A 19511-nucleotide genomic window follows, 5' to 3' on the forward strand; every position below is an offset into this window, starting at 1 on the left:
TTTTTTTCCCAATGAGAAGCTGCTATTTTAGCACAGAATTTCATGATGGTGTGTTGGGTGTGTATGTCAAGGTCTGGATGCTGGCAGGGCACCTAAATGGCTTTAAGCTGAAGGAAGATAATTTAGATTAGATATTAGGAAGGAATTCTTCCCCGTGAGGGTGGTGAGGCCCTGGCACAGGACGCCCAGAGAAGCTGTGGCTGCCCCATCCCTGGAAGGGTTCAAGGCCAGGCTGGATTGGGCTGTTCTGATTTTAAAAGATTTTATAAGCCTTCTGATATTTACATTCTTGTAACGAACTGTCTCACACACTTCCTGTAAATCAGTCATTGTTTTGCATTCTTTTATGGAAGAAGAGAAATTTGATAGACTGTTGGTTTGTCCAGTGTCATTGGAGAGGTGGCACTTTCACCCTCCAATCCACTGTCACTTTTAGAAAACTATAAATGTTGAAGTCAGATAATAATTTCCCTTTTCTTCACCTTGAAAGCAGCAGTGTGTGTGTTTGTGTTGTTTCATGTCCTGCAGTGACATTGGGCTTGGAGCACCTTGGGACAGTGGAAGGCATGGCAGGGGGATGGAACTGGATAAAGCTCTTTTCCAACCTAAAACATTTTGTGCTAAACTCAAACCCTGGAGAATTTCAGGGAGAAAAAGGTGCAGAGCAGGCTCTCCATGCTCTGCTCAGCACAGCTCCACCCAAGGGTGCTCTGAGCTCAGCTCCTGGGCACTCTGCTGCCTCAGAAGCAATTGCCTTCTGCCAGGAGAGGCTGTTTGATGGCTCCTGGCAACTGGGGGAGAATCGGCCATCAAAGAGCTCATTCTGGTTATCATTAATTTTGATTTTGTTCAGCAGATGTTTTCTGGATCAGGCAGTTGCTTTCCTCATCTGTCTTGGTAGAATGTGAAGCAGGTGGCACTCTGCTGTTCAATGGATTGATGCTTTCCCTGCTCCCTTCCAGAGCTTCTTGAATTGTTTCAGGCATCCCATATGTTGGGAAGGGGTTGTAACTATCAAGGTTTTACTGCATAAACAAAGAAGGTCAGGTCCAAGGGTAAATTGTCATTTGGGCAAATAATTTTTTGTTGTAGTTTTTGGGGTTTTTTAATTCTGTGAGGCTGAGGCAGCAGAGAGGCTTGAATTAATTAAAAATGCAGCTATTGCTAAAGGCGAAATCTGTTTGGTTTAGGTGTCCAGTGCATGTGTGTGTTTGATCAAACTTCTGCCACTCTTCATGAAGAAATCCAGCTCTGTTGTACTTCCCTCAGTCTGAACCTGAGGAGGGCTCTTGGGTGGGTCAGGGCTGCTTTGGGGTGCAGAAAACCTCTTGGTGTTGTGGGTGTGGACACTTTTCAGTCGTGCCCTGACTGTAGTTTTGGTGCAGCTCATTATGGGCACAGAGACTGGATCCAGTCCTGTGGATGTACCTCCAGTCCTTTTTCAGATAGGAGTTCTGCTTCCAAGACTTTCTTCACAGTGAAAGTAACCAACACATATGAGAGCGTAAAGATAGTAATTCTTGAAATCAGGTTTGAGTTTACAGATTGTGTGCTTGGAGAATGTTACTGCAGAGCAATAACTGAATTTGGAGATCAGTGCCTCAAGGCACAAAATTTCCAGGCTAAGTGAGGCTGATTTCTCACTGCTTCCAGAGGATGGGCAAGACTTAACTTTTATTTTGAGGGGTAAAACCATAATTTTTTTTTTCAGAAGTGAATTCAATGTAATGGACTTCTGTTAGAAGCTTCTTAGATCCGTGGCTGGAGTGAAGGGGATGGAAACTTGGGGAGTAAAGATGTGTAGATAAATTTGGCTTATGCCCAGCAAGGCAATATGTGGATTATCAAGCCTGTCTGAAGAACTGCAAACTCCTCAAAAGTCAAGAAAATGCTAACATGGTAAATACCTCTTGATAACAAAAGCCTGTGGATTTGCAGAGCTACCTGGGGATTTTCAGCAATGTTTAAGTATCTTCCTCTCTGGAGTTATTCCTCAATAGTGCCTATAAAATAATTCAACTAAAGGCTCCTTCAGAAACCTGTTCAGTATTAAAATGTGCACAGAGCAGATATCATTTGGTGTCAGGAAAAAAATAACAGGAGGGTCAGAATGTTTATTATGCACACAAAAGGATTTCTTCTAAGTCTTGTGATATGGTTTGAGGTGATTTTGATGAAGTCTTTTTCCCCCTAAAAATGGTAATTTTTGCAGATAATGGTTTTTACCTGAGGAAATTAGATGATTGGAAGAGATTGGGAGTTGTGGGTTTATCCTTGTTCTATTCCCTTGGTAGAAATTTTGGCTTTCTTTTAAAAAGCTGAAAAACTAAAAAATATCTCCCAGAAACACCCACAAATGTGGGAGCTCAGCAGACTTACTCTGTATCTGCTTTTATTATCCCAGGCTTATGGATGATCCAAGATGATTAAAAAAAGAGCTGGTGAAAGGAGGGGCAATCCTGGTTTAGACTTTTCAGAATCTTCTTTATTTTGGGACAAAACGTTTGAATCCTTTGGATTTAAAACAGATGCTTTTCTTTCAAAGGGAGCAAAGCCTTGATTGTTGTTGAGCATGAAAACACTTTTTTATTTTTTAGTTGTGGATGAGTGTAGTTAAACTGCGAGGTTTTGGTTTCCAAGTGTCAGGATTACATATGCTGGAGAAATTCTGAACCTGCTCCAAAGCCCATTACAGTCAATGAATGGTTTTCCTTTGACTTCCATGGCATGAGATCAGCAGTAATTACATGATCTTTTAATTGCTGTGGTATGGAGGAGAGAAGCTTCCCTGACTGCAGCTGGCAGCCACCTCTCAGTGATGTCTGGAGACTGATTTTCTTCTCAATTGAAATGGAAATGGCTGCAGAACTGTTTTGTTTCTGGGATGTCTAACTGGTGTGCAAATATTACCCTTTCTGACTAAAAATAATTTTTTTAATTAAGAAAACCCTCAATCTGATATTTGATTAGAAGATGCAGGAATATTTTTCTAAATTCACTTGAAATTTGCCTCTGAGTTGGTCACTCAATTGACCCACTGTAGTGGGTCATATTATATTAACATCCATATTATGCCCATGCAATGGTAACCAGAATATATGGGATAGGGTGCCAGGTTTGGTGTTGTGCTTTGAAAACAAACAAACTCCCAACCAGCCAAAAAAATCTCAAAACACAAGCTCAAGAAACCCCAGCATGTGATAAGCAAGCACAGGATTTGAATATCATCCCTCTCTATTGCTCTATTGAACTAAAATCACAGGGGAAGTTTGGGCAGGCAGATCTTTTTTCACTAACTGAATCTTTTTCTCATTTTTGTGTTAATTTTTTGATAATTTTTCCTGCCCTTAGTGCAGAGGAAAGGGGAATGGAGCCAAAAGGGGAATAACCTGCACATTCCTCGTTGCTGTCCAGGGCAGTGTAATACTGCAGGAGAGCAGATGGGGAAGAGCAAAACAGGAGCAGGGAGCTGGGAAAAGCAGCAGTTTGTGCAGATCATGTGGACACAGAGGCATTTCGTGAAAAGGATGAGGTGTCACGATGGTTGGGGTTGGAAGGAGCCTCAAAGCCCATCCCATTCCACCTCCTGCCATGGACAAAGACACCCTCTGCTATTCCAAGCCCTGTCCAGCCTGGTCTTGGACACTTGCAGGGATAGGACAGTCACTGCTTCTCTGGAAAACAAGTGCCAGTGTCTCACCACCTTCACAGGGGAGAATTTCTTCCTAAAACCTACAGTGTGAGAGGAAATCCCTGTGCAGGAAACTGGGAGACTGAAGGGTGTGTGTTAGATTGGAAGAAATGGGACCAAGCTTGTAGAGAGCACCTGCAGACATTAGGCTGGACAGTGGCAGGGTTTAATTTTAAAGATTGGTGACTTTTCCCTGTGTAATGAGTGTACATGAATGCATAATACTTACCTGTTGCTGTAAATTACACCATACAGCTTATATATGTAAAAGCCACATACATTTGTGTCTATCAAATTCCCCATGTCTGGCAGAACAGAACCTCCAGTGTTTTCCCCAATTATTTTAATGGCAAGGACACAGGAACTAATTCTTCAACTTCTGGAGCTAATAAATGTTCCCATTTCAGCTGGTACTGTGGGGCTGAGGGATGCTGAGTATTAGAACAAATTGTCTGCTGAGTAGAACTGTGCCCAAGCATATGTATAGTCACATTAAGCATAAAGAGCCAGGTCTTCAGTAGATAGAAATAAGCAAAGCTCTGCTGAATTAATGGACCACCTTTGCTTTTTACTAGCTGAGAACCTAACCCAAGCACTTAAAACTTTTAATTTGTTTTTATGTTGTTCACAATCATCCGTTCAACAAATTAGTGTCAAAAGATGCTTTTGAAACCATTCAGCCAAGAAATGTTCAAGTAAATTGCTTCTGCTCTGACCATATAATCTTATTAAATGAGATGCAACTCTAGATTTATTCAGACAGATGACATCACACCGCCATAAAGATACAAACTTTAAATATCTGCTTTGAATTAAAACTTCTTTGAATTGACACTTGTCTGAAGTTTTCACAAGCTCTGTGTTGTGGATATCCTATTTGTATATATTTATTTGAGATACAGAATCCTCGTTGTCACACTATGATCCCTAATCACAATGTGGAGCAATAGAATGTAGTACATCCTGAGCTTTCTCAAGTTGCTAGAGTTTTATTGAAAAATCTCTGCATCAATTAGCAATGGTAGAGGATCCAGCCAACAGCTTAAGAAATATTTCATTATTCTCCACTTGACATCAATTTTTATATCCTACATGAAAAACTGACTCATGGTTATAAAACAGTAATGCCCTTCAGAAATTCTATTTACTCCGTCCTTTCTTTTCGCCCACTTCAAATGTTTGCCTCTCCATGGAAGATGACAGGCACTCCAAAATTGGCAGGAATGATAAGTTACTCTCCTGAAATCCTTTGGGAGCACAAAGTGGTCAGCTGTAATTACTTCTGTAGTAAATCACCTATTAATTTCCCATTATGTTGGTTTTTTCCCATTACTGGAATCCAAAAAAATCTGTGTTTTTTTCCTTATGACTTCGTCAAAACCCTCCAAAAGTCAGTAGCTGTGCCTATGTTGCTCTTTAGAAGAAACTGTGCCACCAGGATCTTGGTTTTCTGGCTATCTCAGTTACATCCAGATGATATAATATGAAAGTAAATATTTGTATGTGTATGCTCTGTACACAGCTGGGTGTTCAGAAACACATTGGCTGAATTTCAGGACATTCCTCCAAAGTCTGAAGGACAGATTTTACATTAAAAATCCCTGTTTTGTTGAATCACAAATTGGAATATTTTCCATGTTTTGTTATACTAGTTTTAACAATTACTTGGTCTTCAAGCAAATTTTTTTGTCTCTGCCCATCTCAGCTGCTTTATTTTTTCATAGAAAATTTTATTATCTCTGGCTTTGCCATTCACTGACAATGTATGCTTTGAAATCTGTTACTCAGGGAAGGATGTTTGGGTCAAGATATTAATCTGATGTTTAGTGCCTGTATTTCCAAGGTTATGAAATGACAGTTTCTCAGATTTTTTTTGTACTTCATCCCACTTGAACAGCCTAGCCCTAGTTGGGAAAGGGCAAAGTTGTTTGCTCCCACACACCTATCAGCAGTGGTGTTTAATTATAACTTGGCATATTTTGTGCTCTTAAGTGGCAGGAATTAAAAAAGGGAGTAAAACCCTGTGGAGGGGGAAGAACCTCAAATAATCAACACATTAGCCAGTGCTGGGCACAGCAGTAAATTAACAGGAATGTGAATGCTCCTGGGCAGTGCCACTATTGCTGTTTGTATTGCACATGTGTCTGGGATGAGGAGCAGAGAATTGCAGCTTTGTCAGGGAGTTTCTGAGCAGCTCCTGAACCAAACAGAGCTGGTCCTGGTGGTCGTATTAGGCTGACAAATAACTGTTCACAGAGATGGAATACTTCTGAAAATGTGAGTGCAGCCATGGCTTAGCCCAGCTTTGCCACAGGCGCAGCAAACCCCTTGCATGCCCAGCTCTCTGACTGGTGCAGACCGAGTGGCTTTGCAGAGTTAAGGTTTCTGTGAAATGGATCCATCAGTTTGTGTAGTTGAGTGCTCTGGGGCAGCAGGAGGAATGAATTCTCTTCATGGCAGAATGGACATGACTGTTTAGTAAGTAAATAAAATAGAGTGTGGCTTTGCTAGAGCAGCAGTTTGATGGACCTGAAGGAGCTGGAGTGAAAATTTCTTGAGTGGCAGGAAATCAGGAAACTGTTTCCCAGCAGCAGCCGGATCAAGCAGATTGTGGACAAGCTTAGGAAGTGGACAACTTCAGTTCCCAGTGTGGGAAGAGGGAGAAGATGGAGGTGAGCCAGAAATCTATGAGACCTTGTGAGGATTTACAGGGAGATACAAAATAACATATATACGTACTCCATACTGCTGTACATCATAAATAAGTATCCCCAGTTCAGAGTGCTGGAGCTGGATGTGCCTGAAGGCATCTCTCTTTTTCCATCTGAAATCAGAACAAACTCTGCTGATTTGGCAGCTGAAAAAGCTGTGTGTGGTGTTGGCTTCAGTCAGCCCTTGAGTCCACAAACTTCTCTACTTTTTCAATCTGAACTGAGTAGTTTTTTAGAAGATGCTCCTTTGTCCTACAAACCTTGTTTTGGCCTCATCTTCAGAAGTGCTCCAAAGCACTTTTCTCCAGCTGCCCCAGAGCTGTAAAGCAAGACTAGTTTGCACTGGTCTTCTAAGATAGCCTGTCTTTAAGAATAAGAGAACCAATATTTTTAGGCAAATGGGCCTTTCTTGACTTAAGTTTAGCAGCAGCCAGGTTGAAATACAGTGAGTCATGTTGGATTTGATTTATTTGGTTATTTTGAGTGGTGCATTGTTTTTTCTATGAAATTCTACTTTTGTGTCCAGCCACATAACTCTGGTGAAATGCTGTTGTTACAGAGAGCATTGCATGATGTGGAAGCCCCTCTCATATGGAGCACACGTGTGGTGCTTGTACATGATATTGAAAGGTGCAAATACACTGTAGACCCAGATTTTTCAGGCCAGCTATAACATAAACTCATTTGTAAGGGTTGAATAAAAAGCTGGCAGCAGATGTTTCTGGTAATGGCAATATAATGTAATATGCAAACACTGTCTAACAGATCAGTTTATCCTGCATGTCTTAGCTATTAGAAAAATTAGTAAATTCAGACTTTCAAACAAGATCCAAAGTCCAGGATCCCTTCTGGGTCCAGTCAGATTTTTGAGTCATGATTTTTGAACATGCTGCTAGTCTACTTAATATGTGTAAGAGCATGGTGCATTTTCAATTTCAGACTTAACAGGTTTCAACATGCTATTTCTTCCTGAACTGAGCTTTAACTGTGAGGCAGAGCAATTAGGGTAATATTACTGGAGCTTCAACTCACTGCTCAAATATGAGCTAAAAATAAGAGAGGAATAACCCTCTTTGTGCTCCCTTAGTTCAGGTACTTACTCCCAGGTGGTCATGGCCTCAGCCTGTGGAGATGGAGGTGCTGAGCCTGTCACTGGGTTTGCCCAGCTGGGAGGGTGGTGTAAGGCAGGGGAGCTCTGGAGGTGACATGGACAGTGGCTGAGGCCATCAGTGATCCTTGCAGTGCTTAACTGTGGGGCTGTTATGGTCTTGCACCATATCCTGCTCTAGCCAAATCCAGCAGAATGATAGAATCCCAGAATGGTTTGGGTTGGAAGGGATTTGAAAGGTTACATCACTACAGTCCCCTGCCATGGGCAGGGACACCTTCCACTATCCCAGGATGCTTCAAGCCATGTTCAAGCTGGCCTTGGACACTTCCAGGGATGGGACAGCCACAGCCTCTCTGGGCAATGTGTGCCAGGGCCTCACTGCCCTCTCAGGGAAGAATTCCTTCCTAATAGGATATGAAGAATGAACCATTCAGGTGTTTGGGGCCATAGCCACATCCCTGGCTGCTGTTAGAGCACATTCTCTGCTTAAGTGAGTGGTTTTCAGAGAGCCCCACTTTGTGTGTAAATGGTCCTTTTGGACTTCACATTTCCAAGCAAGATTTCATTTCAGTAATTAGCATGTGTCAGTATATTTTTAATAAGAACTTAGGAGCCTGTGAAATGGTCCAGTTCATGGTGCTTGGGAAAGAAAAATCTGCTCTGTATAAGGTAATGTAATTACTTTTTTAAAGGAGTTTTTATTATGCATCTAACTGCACATTTACTGTTCTTGATAGACCCAAATAAAACCAGAACAGAATGAATAAGCCATTGGGTAAATAAAAGAGGTAAAGCATTTATAAATATGTATTTAGTCAACAGAGCTGATTGGCCACTGTGCAACTGCTCCAAGGTCTCAGTAATCCAAGTTTAATAGTCTTCCATAAATATTTCCTTGTTTGTCATGAGACAGGAGTTATTTATCTATGCCATGCTGCTTGCTTGTATTTGATGAGAATTTTTGAAGAATATTAGGCAGGTTTGTTGTTTTGCATATAGCATAATGGGCACTGTGTGTTTACGTAGTAGCATGAGAGTGATCCTTGTATTTTTGTCCTCATCTCCTCCTCATTATTATCCTTGCCTCTCCCTCATAGGTCTTTTTGTCATTCTTTTTACTCTCTCGATTTTAGTGAGGTTAAGATGTGCTTTCTTTTTGCTGAATTTCTGTCTGATAAAGTGTCTCCAGTGATGTGACAGTCATTAGGGCTGAATATCAGCCCAGTTTTTTTTCCTAATTGAGTGTAAAACTATTTGACTAATTTCAGGTATCACGAAACTCATCCAGTAACATGTTTAAGCAGGATGAAACTAACATATGTGCAAAGTGATTCTGGACCTGTAGACTTCAAAGCTGGTTCCTTCCAAAGGCATAAGTTGGATTTTGGCTTTTAAATTTGTTCAGCACAGGGGACCATGTCTGGTTATTATTGTATCTGTTTCTGGGGTTTGTGTGCCCAATAGTTGTTGCAAAGGCTGAAATCTATCTTGCACAGCCAGCAGATAATAGCATCAAATTATACTCTAGCTTGGAAAATAAAAAAATACAAGAAAAAAGTGTTGTGTTTTCCATCTGCAGATTTGGAAATTTTTCAAACTGTCACTTCTTACAAGATTTCAATTTACTTTCTCATTGCAACTGCAAAGTAGGTGACAGTGGCATGCAGTGCTCCTGCCTCTAGTTGTTTTGCTTTTCCCATTGAAATTCTATGATGTGAATTGCCTATAACAGGATCTTTTTTCTTTACTTTTCATATCTGAATGCTTTAAAGAATCATTTGTCTCTCAGTTACTGAAGTTAGGTTTTTTCATTAGCCTGGTTTTTATTTCTTCTTTACCCATAACTGTTTTTCAAAAATTATTAGTTTTCCCTAAATTATATAATAGCCATATTTAGGTTTGAACTCCTATTGCCTGTTAAATACAGAAGTTCATCAGCTGCTTTTAACAGAATCAACATTGTGGCAGCCCTTATTCCCTGGGAAATAGAATCAGTGAAGCCAGAAATTGGAAGCAGCCCTGTGCAGCTTCTCTGCTCTTACCAACGTGTCCAACTCTGTTGGCACCAGCGTCAGGGAGGGCTGATCCATTGCCGGAGACATTTTCATGGGAGAACACCAGTTTGTGAGCAGAGAGGGTGGCTGTGCTTGGAGTGGGTATCCCAGCCTGGGAGGTGCCTGTGTGTGCACTCCTGGATGCTGATGGCATTTCCCATGTGTGCAGGAGTTGGGATCCAGGCTACATCTGAGCACTGTGCAGTGATTAAATAACTGTGTGACCCACAGAAATTCTGATAAATTAAGAAGTTCATTCTCCTAACTCTGTCATAATGCTTTAACCCTCAGCAGTGACAGGATGAGACCCTGAGAGGGTCTGTCAGAGGGGTTCATGGTCTCACTGCTCAGGGTGGCTGGATTAGTGTGCCTGTTCCTGGTTTTGGAATGAGCAGCTGGAGTCATAGGGAAGTAGGAAGGAAATGCAGGTTCTTACATGCTTGGAAAACCAAGCTGGGTTTTGCCATCATGATGATGAACTGGCCAGCCAGGGCTGCAGTGTGTGTGCTGGATAGAGGACTGTAACAGCTTCTAGTGGGCTGGGAGTTTCAAAACCAGTAAGGAGCAACTCTTTACTGTAAGGCAGAGCACATGGATTAAGTCAAAGCCCTTACCAGTACATTAAATTATCCAGAAAGCCCTGACTCCTCCTCAGTACTACAAGGTGTCCCTATCAGAACTCAGGCTTCTCATAAAGGTAGCAGTAAAGAAGGAGAGACAGCTCTTTTCCTTTGGGATCTATAATAAATGCTTCCAGCATGGCGAAGTTTGCATTTGGATGACACCTGTAAGTATATTCCAAACAGGTCGGCTGGATTAGAGAGAGGGCTAAGTGATCATTTTTGGTGAGTCACAGAGTTTGTATTATCACTGGATCATCCTAACAAGTCCTGGGAAGTGTGGAGGTGCTGGTGAAGTAATTGTGTTCTGAGTGAACTTGAAAACGATTTCTTGATTGACTGTGAGACAATGCTGAGAATGACTCTTTCACCCTTGTAATGTTCACCCAATATAAATAACACCACCAGAACAAGTCCTGCCTGATCTGTGTGCTGGGCATTGCAATTCCCTCCTCAAAGGAAGCGTGTTCATCAGGCCTTGTTCATCACATCTGGGCTGTGTTCCCTCTGATTCAATGATCCCATCATCATTCACACATCTTTAACTGAGCACCCCCTAGTATTCTAAAACAGAAATAATCATTACAGCCCTCTGTCTTTCCTTTCACCCCTCTGCCTTTCCAGCAGACAGAAGCTGTAATGTAATTATTTTTCAGGATGCTGTTTGCTCACTGGAGGGTGAGAGGCCGTTCTTGTCAGGAGAATGGCGCTGCTGGCCTCGCTGAGCACCTCTGCACAGCGCAGGGATCTCTTTCTCTTTGGGAAACAACCTGTGGGATTATTTTCAGTTTCAAATGTCACAGCAATTAGTATTTGGAATTACATCATGAAACATGTTTTATTGTTCTCATTTAACAACAGGAACGATGATGAAAATAATTTAAAGTATCCAGCTTATTTTCCTTTGCATCCAGGTGCCAAATTTGACCCGGCCCTCTACCAGTGGAGTTTCCATTTCACTTTCCTGATTTCGCAGCAATAATTTTCAGACTTTCCATGAACCAAACCTGTTGTTGGCTCTCTCAGTGCACTCCCAGGGGATGGGAGGGTTTCTGTCAGAGCAGCAGAGCAGTTCCTTTCAGGAGGCTGGGGGGAAGCAGGGAGGGGGCAGCGGCTGTGCGTGCGTGCCCCCGTTGCTGATGTGCTGATCAGCACACGGCTGCTGTGAGCAGGGCTCTCCGGGGACAGCCAGCTCCAGCGGGAGAGCCATTAATATCCAGCAGCTCTGGCAGTGGGAGCTAAGCATAGTGCACTTATTTAATTTAGACGTTAAATCTCTTTCTTAGCACAAACAAACACTCCTTTGCTGGCTTAAAATTCTCCTCGGCTGCTGTGCGGATGGAGCTTTTGTCTGCGAGCCTGCACTTTTGGCAAGGGCTTGGAAGGGGATGTGGTCACAGAAATAGGGAATTGTTAAGGCTGGAAAAAGCCTCTAGGATCATCGGATCCAGGCATTAACCTGGCACTGCCATGCTCCTGGGAGCTCTCCCAAGCTCTGTGCTGACCCATGCTGGCTGGTCACTTCTGGGGTGAGGGGTTTGCTTGTCTTTGGGGGCTCCAAGGGCTTCAGGTCATTAAGGAGTTAGAGGTGGTTGGTCAGAACTGCTCTGTTGGGTTTGCAGTTGGAATAAACAGGCAGAAACTCAACCCCAAACTAGATCCTTTTGGCTCACTTGCAAAATCCCATCTCCAATGTGTAAACAGGCACCCTCTAGCATTACTTATAGATGAAGTGTATTTGAGCAAGAATAAGATCAAATGAGTTAATAATTATTAAAACTAGGATTTGTGCTGCCTTAATACAACAGAGCCTTTTAGGATATTTGTTTGTTTTTTTTAATTCTGATAAGAAAGAATGAGTTCAGATTTTGCCTCTTCATGAACAGATATGAGGCTAAGCATTGTCTAGATCTTCAGTGGAACAAATTCCTTACTACTTGATGCTACATATGCTGCAGTAAAAATAAATGTTATTTCCCACAAACACTACTATACTATGTTAGTATTTCTCTTAATTACTGGAAAAATTGCTGGTACTACCCCTGTTTCCTACAGGCAATGCCATATGACAAAAAGAAGGTCTGAGGTTTCCAGGAACATATGCATGAGCTACAGGCAAATTTTTCTAAAGCTAAAAGGGTTGGGTTTTGTTTCACAAGGTTCATTTAGTCTTTGAGAGAGCACAGAAACTTTCTTTTTTAAGGTCAGATAAAAATCTGTTTTCTGCTGCTAATTTATCAGGCACTAGAATATGAAGGTCATGGTTTGTAGGGAGAAGAAGTAACTTTTACTAGACCAGCTGAGAAATGTGGGAAGCTGTTGAGCTCAGTAACTGTTCATCTGTTCTAGAATGTTAATGGCAACTGTCAGATAGTGAATTCACTCCCTTTACACTTAAACAGAATTTGCTAGTTTTAAGGTTAGTGTAAACACAGTCTTTTTACTTGTTATTGGAAACTAATGATGTGTGTTTGCCAGCTATTAAGATAAAAATGGCTTTCAGGTCCCCCATTCTTACCTCCTTTGGGTTTATTTGGTTTTTTGTCTTTTCCTTTTTGAAGGAAAAATTAGAGATAACTTTGGAGAGTGTTTCCTGTGATGCCAACTGACTTAGATAAGAGTGTGATTTGGCAGCAAAAGCTTTGGAGGTGCACTGTAATGGGGAGGATGACAGTGGAGTCTGCGATGGGCATATTACCTTTTTCCTTTATTTACTTTCTAGCTTACAGTTTAGATTTGGTATATTGGAATTTTCTTGGTGGTGGCATTGATGTGGCCAACCTGCTGTGAGTGTCCCCTACAGTCCTGCTGTGATTTCATTCTGTCCTCTTGAGAGTGGGGCCAAAGTTTCCATCTGTGTAGGGCTGATGTGTGCCATAAGGAGTGCTGCTGTCTTCATGCTGTCTTATGAAATAGTTTAGATTGGATATTAGGGAAAACTTGTTCACTGAAAGGGTTGTCAAGCCCTGGCTGCCCAGGGCAGTGGTGGAGCCCACATTCTCATGGACAGATTTAAAATGTGTGTAGATGTGGCACTTGGGGACATGGCTAGTGGTGGGTTTGGCACTGCTGGGTCAATGGTTGAACTCAGTGATCTTAGAGATGTTTTCCAACCTAAACATTTCTCTGTTTCTGTGCTTCATGTGTGGATGACACCATGGGGTTTGCAGCTGAATGCCCAGTGTGGCACAATCTCTGCATTAGCTGCCTGGGATGTTATTTTGCCCTGAGCTAGACCTTATTTGGGAGCTGGGTTGATAGAAATTAAAATTCATGGAGCAGATACTTAGAGCAGATGACGTTTGTCCTGGTGTGATGCTGCACTCCCAGATCCCAGCCCTCTGCCTGTGGGTGCAGCCAGGCTGCAGCTGGCACCAAGGGGTTTAACTGCAATTCTCTACTTGCTTCTTGCACTGCGACCTTGCTCAGGATTTAATGGGAATTAAGTCTGACAGAAGAAGTTAAAAAATGATGATCACTTCTTCAGTGATACATTTTTCCCCTTCAGATTTCCTTCTTCTGTATCCTCTGACAGGAAAAAACACATGAAAACAGGGTTCACTGGAGTGCAGACATCACCAAAGCTGGTGTGATTTCAGAGATAAAATCAGCTGAAAACTAATTATGATAATATTTAACTTTTTAACACTATCACAAGTGTCAATATCCTTTAAACTGATAGTCATCATGTGCCTTTTTCCTTACAGTGTTAGTGAATCCTTTAGGTCTCCCTGCCTGACAGTGGCAGTCTGTCATTGTTGCTGATCCAGCTCTATTGACTCTGAGCTCTAAATAATTAAAACTGTGTGCTTATATTGGGAAAAAAAGGCAAGAAAGAAACTTTTAGTAGCAGAATATCCTGCAACACTGGAATGTAGGTTTTGTAGGTTTTAGCATTTCCTTCTTAATTGCTGTCTTTAATTTGCAAGAAAGATGTGATCCTCTGAGTGAGATGGGCTGGTATTAGTGAGATATGGAGTCCCACAGTTATTTGTGTAATTACATAATTACTTGTCTGAGAATGTGAGGTTTTTTTACATGGTGAGAAGAAAGCTCTCCTCTCCAGGTGGGACTAATGTGGAGCATGTTTTTAGTGTATCACCTGGAGGAGGAAAATGCACAGGAGCTTCTGCTGCTGTTTCTTGCTGTTGTTTGTATTTTGTTTTTAAGAATAGGAGCACAGCAAAGTGGCTGATCATTGAAGGCCGTGAGCCAAGACCCCATCCCTGACCTGTCATGCCTTACTAAAGCTCTTGAGGAAACAAACCAAAACACTGTGAACTAAACCAAAACACTGTGAACTAAACTCTTGATGCCCAAGAGGTTCCATTCTCTGTTCTGGTACTTCCAATAGCAGAAGCAAAGAAGAAATTTTATGAGAGTGACTAAAAATAGTCTTATTGATTCCTGGAGCTTAGTTAGTCTCAGTGATTTCTCTATGCAAACCTCGTTCAGTTGCTATTTTCTGCCTTTGTCGTGATTTCAGTGAGGGAGGTGTAAAGCAAAGGTAACATCAATTGACCTAAATACAAGCTGTGAGTGGAAAAGCAGGCATAGCATTGGGGAAAGCAACAGGGGGATGCTGGCTCCTCTGGGATGCTGCTGCTCCAATGCTTTATCCTGTGTCAGCCCTGCTGGTGCTGAGTGTATGGATTTACTGGGTTTGTGTGCATTATTTCAGCAAGAAGTTGCTTTACTTTGCAAGTCAGGGTGTAACTGCTAAGCGTGTTGTTGGGTCTTAATGGGTTTGGACACCCTTGGATGTATCAAGTGACTGGGATGCAGTAATAATTTAACTCCTAGTCACACAATTCTGAAAATACCAGGAATTCTTTGTATATTTATATTGACTATATGTATGTTCTCAGATGGATTTCAGCACTTTATACTGAATTTTATTGGCTGTTGGGTTTTTTACCCTAAAAGTCACTGTGTTATCTTAATCATAGCAAGTAACCTTTCTCATGTGTGAAGTGGGGATAACACTGGGTAAACTTAGAACTGTTGCGTGGGGTGGTTGAAGTATTTTGGTCTCTTTAAAATAAAGCTCTGTGTGTGTATGTCAGCAATGTACTTTGCTTTCTGCCCAGGTTCAGCTGATGACACTGTGAGTCAGTGGCAGAGGCAGGTACAGAAAGCTGCTAAAATTACTGATGGGTTGGGGACCACTGTGGTAGTGGGGTCAGAACTTGCTGGTATTGGTGTGTGGGGTTTGAATATAGCTCAGCAGCATCCCTTGCAAGGTGTGCAGGATCTCTCCCTTACTGGAGTTACTGAGACAGGAGGGTGGACAGGCTGTCATCCAGACTGTTGTCCCCCATGATGGATGTAAAGAAGGACAGGTGTGTGGCAGGACCATGATTTACCCATCAGAAGCTCAGAGTGGGGACCTCTGTGCTTGGTGAGGGCATCACCTGCTCTGTTTCTCTGGCCCCTTATCCAGTAGGGCTCCTTTCTGCAACATAGTTCAGACTAAAGTGTGCCTGATACTGTCAGATGGTAAATATCAAATTATGGGGGATAATCATGGGGACATGACATCTTTGGGAACCTCATTGAAATGTCTCTGGTTCCCACTGTGCTTGCTCTGCAATACTGCATCATGTGCAGGTGGGCAGGGAATGGATTCTTCAAGTTTCTTAAGAAAGAGCTTCAAAACTGTTCTCTGGAAGGAAACCTAATGGCTAAAGGAAAGTTGATGGGATCGCCCATGAAAACAGCAGCAAAATGAAAAGGCTGCCAGGGACTTTGCTTGCTGCAGGGAGGAAAACTGGAGGGAGGTGCAGGAAGGTGAGGGAGATCTCAATTTCTATGCTGTAACAATTAGAAAGGGTGAGAGGGAAGAGTGAGTGGAACAAAAGGGAAACAAGTGCTTGGGAATGCAAAAGCCCCAGGTCTAGTCTGCTTTACCCACCTGATTGACTTAGTTATTCATGGAGGTGAGGGAGTGATTTACAGGATGCTAGGAGGTGGATTTGGTTTCTGCAAAAATTATTTGCCAGGCAGCTCCTGGTGCTTTCCAGTGCCTTTCCTGTTGAAGAACTCACAAGAATAAAGCTTGACATCCTTAAATTCACTCTAAAGGGAAACGCAGGGCACTTTAGCATGGCATGCCATGACAGATGCTGGCATCCTTTCAATGCTGAAAGCTTGCTATGTGCTCTGGTCCACAGGGTATTGCTGGCCTCACTTCTGCATGGCAAACTGTCCTTCTGCCCCAGATCTCCCTGGAAGTCAGGGCCTCCTTCCCATGACCCTGCAGCATTGCTGTGGGCCAGGCCTGCTTGCTGAGATCCTTCACTCCCCCCAGCCCATGCTGCTCGCTGTGTGTCTCTGGTGGCAGCAGTGGGACTTGTGTGCTTGGCTGTGTTTGCAAATTTGGCCTTTAGCTGCTTGCTCTCCCGTTTTGTTGACGGCTGGAGAGATCATACAGAACATACAGAGGGATGGGGCTGTGTGCAGTGAATAACAATGAAATGCCTGGTTTGTGCTGCTGCTTGAGCATGCTTTGAAAGAGAACCTTCATGGTGTTTGTGTTCAGAGCTTCTCTTGAAGCAAGGGCAGGCTTAAAAGGAAAGAAAAAGTGCAGGATTTCACATCCTAGCCACCACCTCCCAGAGCAGCACCCCTCTGTCTGTCAGACATCACTGTGCCCCTCCAGAAACCCTCCCTGCCTTTAACAACTAGCACTAAGGGTGCTGGAGGTGAATTATCTTTAGAGGAGAGCTCTGCTGTCAGAGTGGGTATGACTGCTCTGTTTAGCTGTGCTGAATTATTTTGGATAGTTATTTCTGTGGTATGGACCAGCCCCCAGTAACTCTGTAATACACAGCTCTGCAAAGCAGCTCCTCAGAGCTGTCTCTGGGGAAGGCAGTGCTTTCCACTGAGAGATGAGATTGCAAGGGCTGCACTTACCTCCCTTAAAAACAGATAAACATTTCAACAGCATGAGGTGACTAAGTGTTATCCTGCTATTTTGTAACTACTTTCTTTGAATAGAGCAAGGCTTTGTTAATACTACAGTACTGGAGCAATATTCTGCAGCTGACATTTGCAAAATCTCTCATCGTATTTCATTATTTGAACAGATCTTACTCAGCCCTAAAGGTTTTGGTTTAGTAAGGAAAAAGCAGATGTGTACATGTGATCCAGAGCCATGAGAGAATATGGGTATGCATCCTTGCTTTTTTCTTTCAAATAGGAGATGCAGACAATAAAAAAAGGTCTTTATTTCATGGCCATCTGTGATCCTTCATTCAGTTAAACCAAGGGACCCCAAATCCTGGGAGTGCAGGGATCATGAGCCTGTGCATGCATTTAGTGTAAATGCAGTAGTGCTTGAACCAGGAGGGCATGGCAGCAGCCCACCAGCTCATCCCACTTTCAGAACTGACTGCCCTGGATTTTGCTCCTGGTTGTTTACCTGTAGGAGGTGAGAGAAGGCTGAAGCCTTTACAGATTAGTCTGTGGTCATGGGGAACACAGAAAAGGGCACATGGTGGCATCAGCAGGAATAGATCATGAGCGCTGTGCTTTATCTAGAGCTAGTGAAGATTTTGCCACAAATAACTCATCCTGCTCTGTCCTTCTTATCTCTCCCTCAGCCTTGCAAAATGTATTTCAAATACACAATGTCTCCCTGCTTGAGCCAGTTATCTGCCTCTCAACAGCTACTTATTCTTCCAAAGTACTCTATTACTGCTTGGGCTTGATTTTTATGTATATACAATCATTTTGCTATTGTGCTGCCTGTGTGTGGATGCAAAACTGCCTTAGCTCCCTGCACTCCATCTCTCTGCAATATTGATGTTGCTGTACATGGTGGTAAAATTAATGAAATTATGTTCTCTATTTATGAACTAGTTTATTACTTTAATTATTTATTGCTACTGCAGCTAATTTGATTTAGGCAATATTTAGTTCTGTTTCAGTAACTTCATTTTAAAAACAAGCTGCTGGTTGGAATTCATTGGCATTAAGAACCTGCTATTGATTAGTTTGGCCTCAAACTGTGTGATGAGGAGTGTGGCTGTGTGCCATGCTAAGCCTTCAGCCCAGAATGTTAACAGCAAACTGCACTTATTTTTCTGGGAATATTTCTTTGGAAATGTATGAACACTTGCAGGTGTGTAAGGAAAGTCAAAGCCCTTCAACAATTTCTGTGGCTTGAGCTTATCTTGATAAAAGAGAATAAAGTAAAGAATGCAGAACTGAATAACTGCAATATATCTCTCACTTTGTACCTCCATCAGAGTGTTCAGACATGCCCTTTACTACAGCTTTTTGTTGGGAATTGGTAATATCACCTGTAGTGGTGACATGCAGTCTGCTCATCTGTGCATCTCTTCAGTTCTGCTCTCCAATTTCAAGAGCTTAATTCAAAACCTATTAAAATCAATCATAAGGCTTCCTCTTTCATTTCATTTCATGCTGTAGCTTCAATGACTCCCTGGCTTTTCTCTGTGTTGCCACTTTCTGCTGGCTCTTCGTGATTTAAAGATGAAGAGGTTAAATGGCTTCTCTTCTACCATCTCCAGTTACCTGGGATAAAGCTCAAGGGCTACACTTGAGAGCAAAAGACAAAGCTCTTGTTTGTAAATTAGAGTCCAAGGTCAATTTGCAGAGTGTTCCTAAGGGGTGATCCTGCTTTTCCATTCATCCCACAGTGACAGTCTGTATTTGACCTGTCCTGCCATGACCCTGCTAAGCTATGTCTAGGGGTGAGGTGAGGAAATTATCTTGAAGCCTTTAATGCCAGTTCTTTTGCTCTGCAGTAGTTTCTCTGATCACAGTTGTTCTCTTTCGAAATGAAGAAAGTCAACATGATCCAAAGGTTGGGGGATCTTTTCAGGGGGTCAGCACTGGATTTGTTTACAGCCCATTTGAACATGGGCTTTTCAGGTGGTCAGCTCTCTCCTGTGCCCAAGCCAAGGAGGTTTTGCCATCCCACTGCTGCCCAGCCAGGGGAGGTGGGCTCTGCTCCTCTCCATGGTTCTTACATTGGGTCTGGGAAGCTGCACTTTCAGGTCTTTGCCTCAAATGCCACATGTGCTTTCCAGTGTGGGTCCTCATGGTTTTCATCTCTTCTAGAGATGCAAGTTATCCTTTATTCTGTTCTTGAGCTCTTCTATGGAAAAGGGAAAGGCTGAGGGAGGCTTTTCTCTGATGAGTATCTGTCATGGTTTGACACTGATAGCATATTTAGAACTTATCATCAAAACCACATTAAACACACAATCTTCACTTAGAACAACAAAAACAACTAAACTAAACAGAAGAAAAAAAGTTCCCCACACCAGATCTAACATTAATCCTAGCACAGAA

General features: G+C 42.4%; 1 protein-coding gene across 3 annotated transcripts in view; it reads left to right on the plus strand.

The window, feature by feature from the left end:
- Positions 1-19511, plus strand: part of FSTL4 (follistatin like 4) — a 208142-nt gene that overhangs the window by 15088 nt on the left and 173543 nt on the right. The window lies entirely within an intron of this gene.

The sequence above is a fragment of the Melospiza georgiana genome, chromosome 15 (genome assembly GCF_028018845.1).
Source record: "Melospiza georgiana isolate bMelGeo1 chromosome 15, bMelGeo1.pri, whole genome shotgun sequence".
In the NCBI taxonomy this organism is placed as follows: domain Eukaryota; kingdom Metazoa; phylum Chordata; class Aves; order Passeriformes; family Passerellidae; genus Melospiza; species Melospiza georgiana.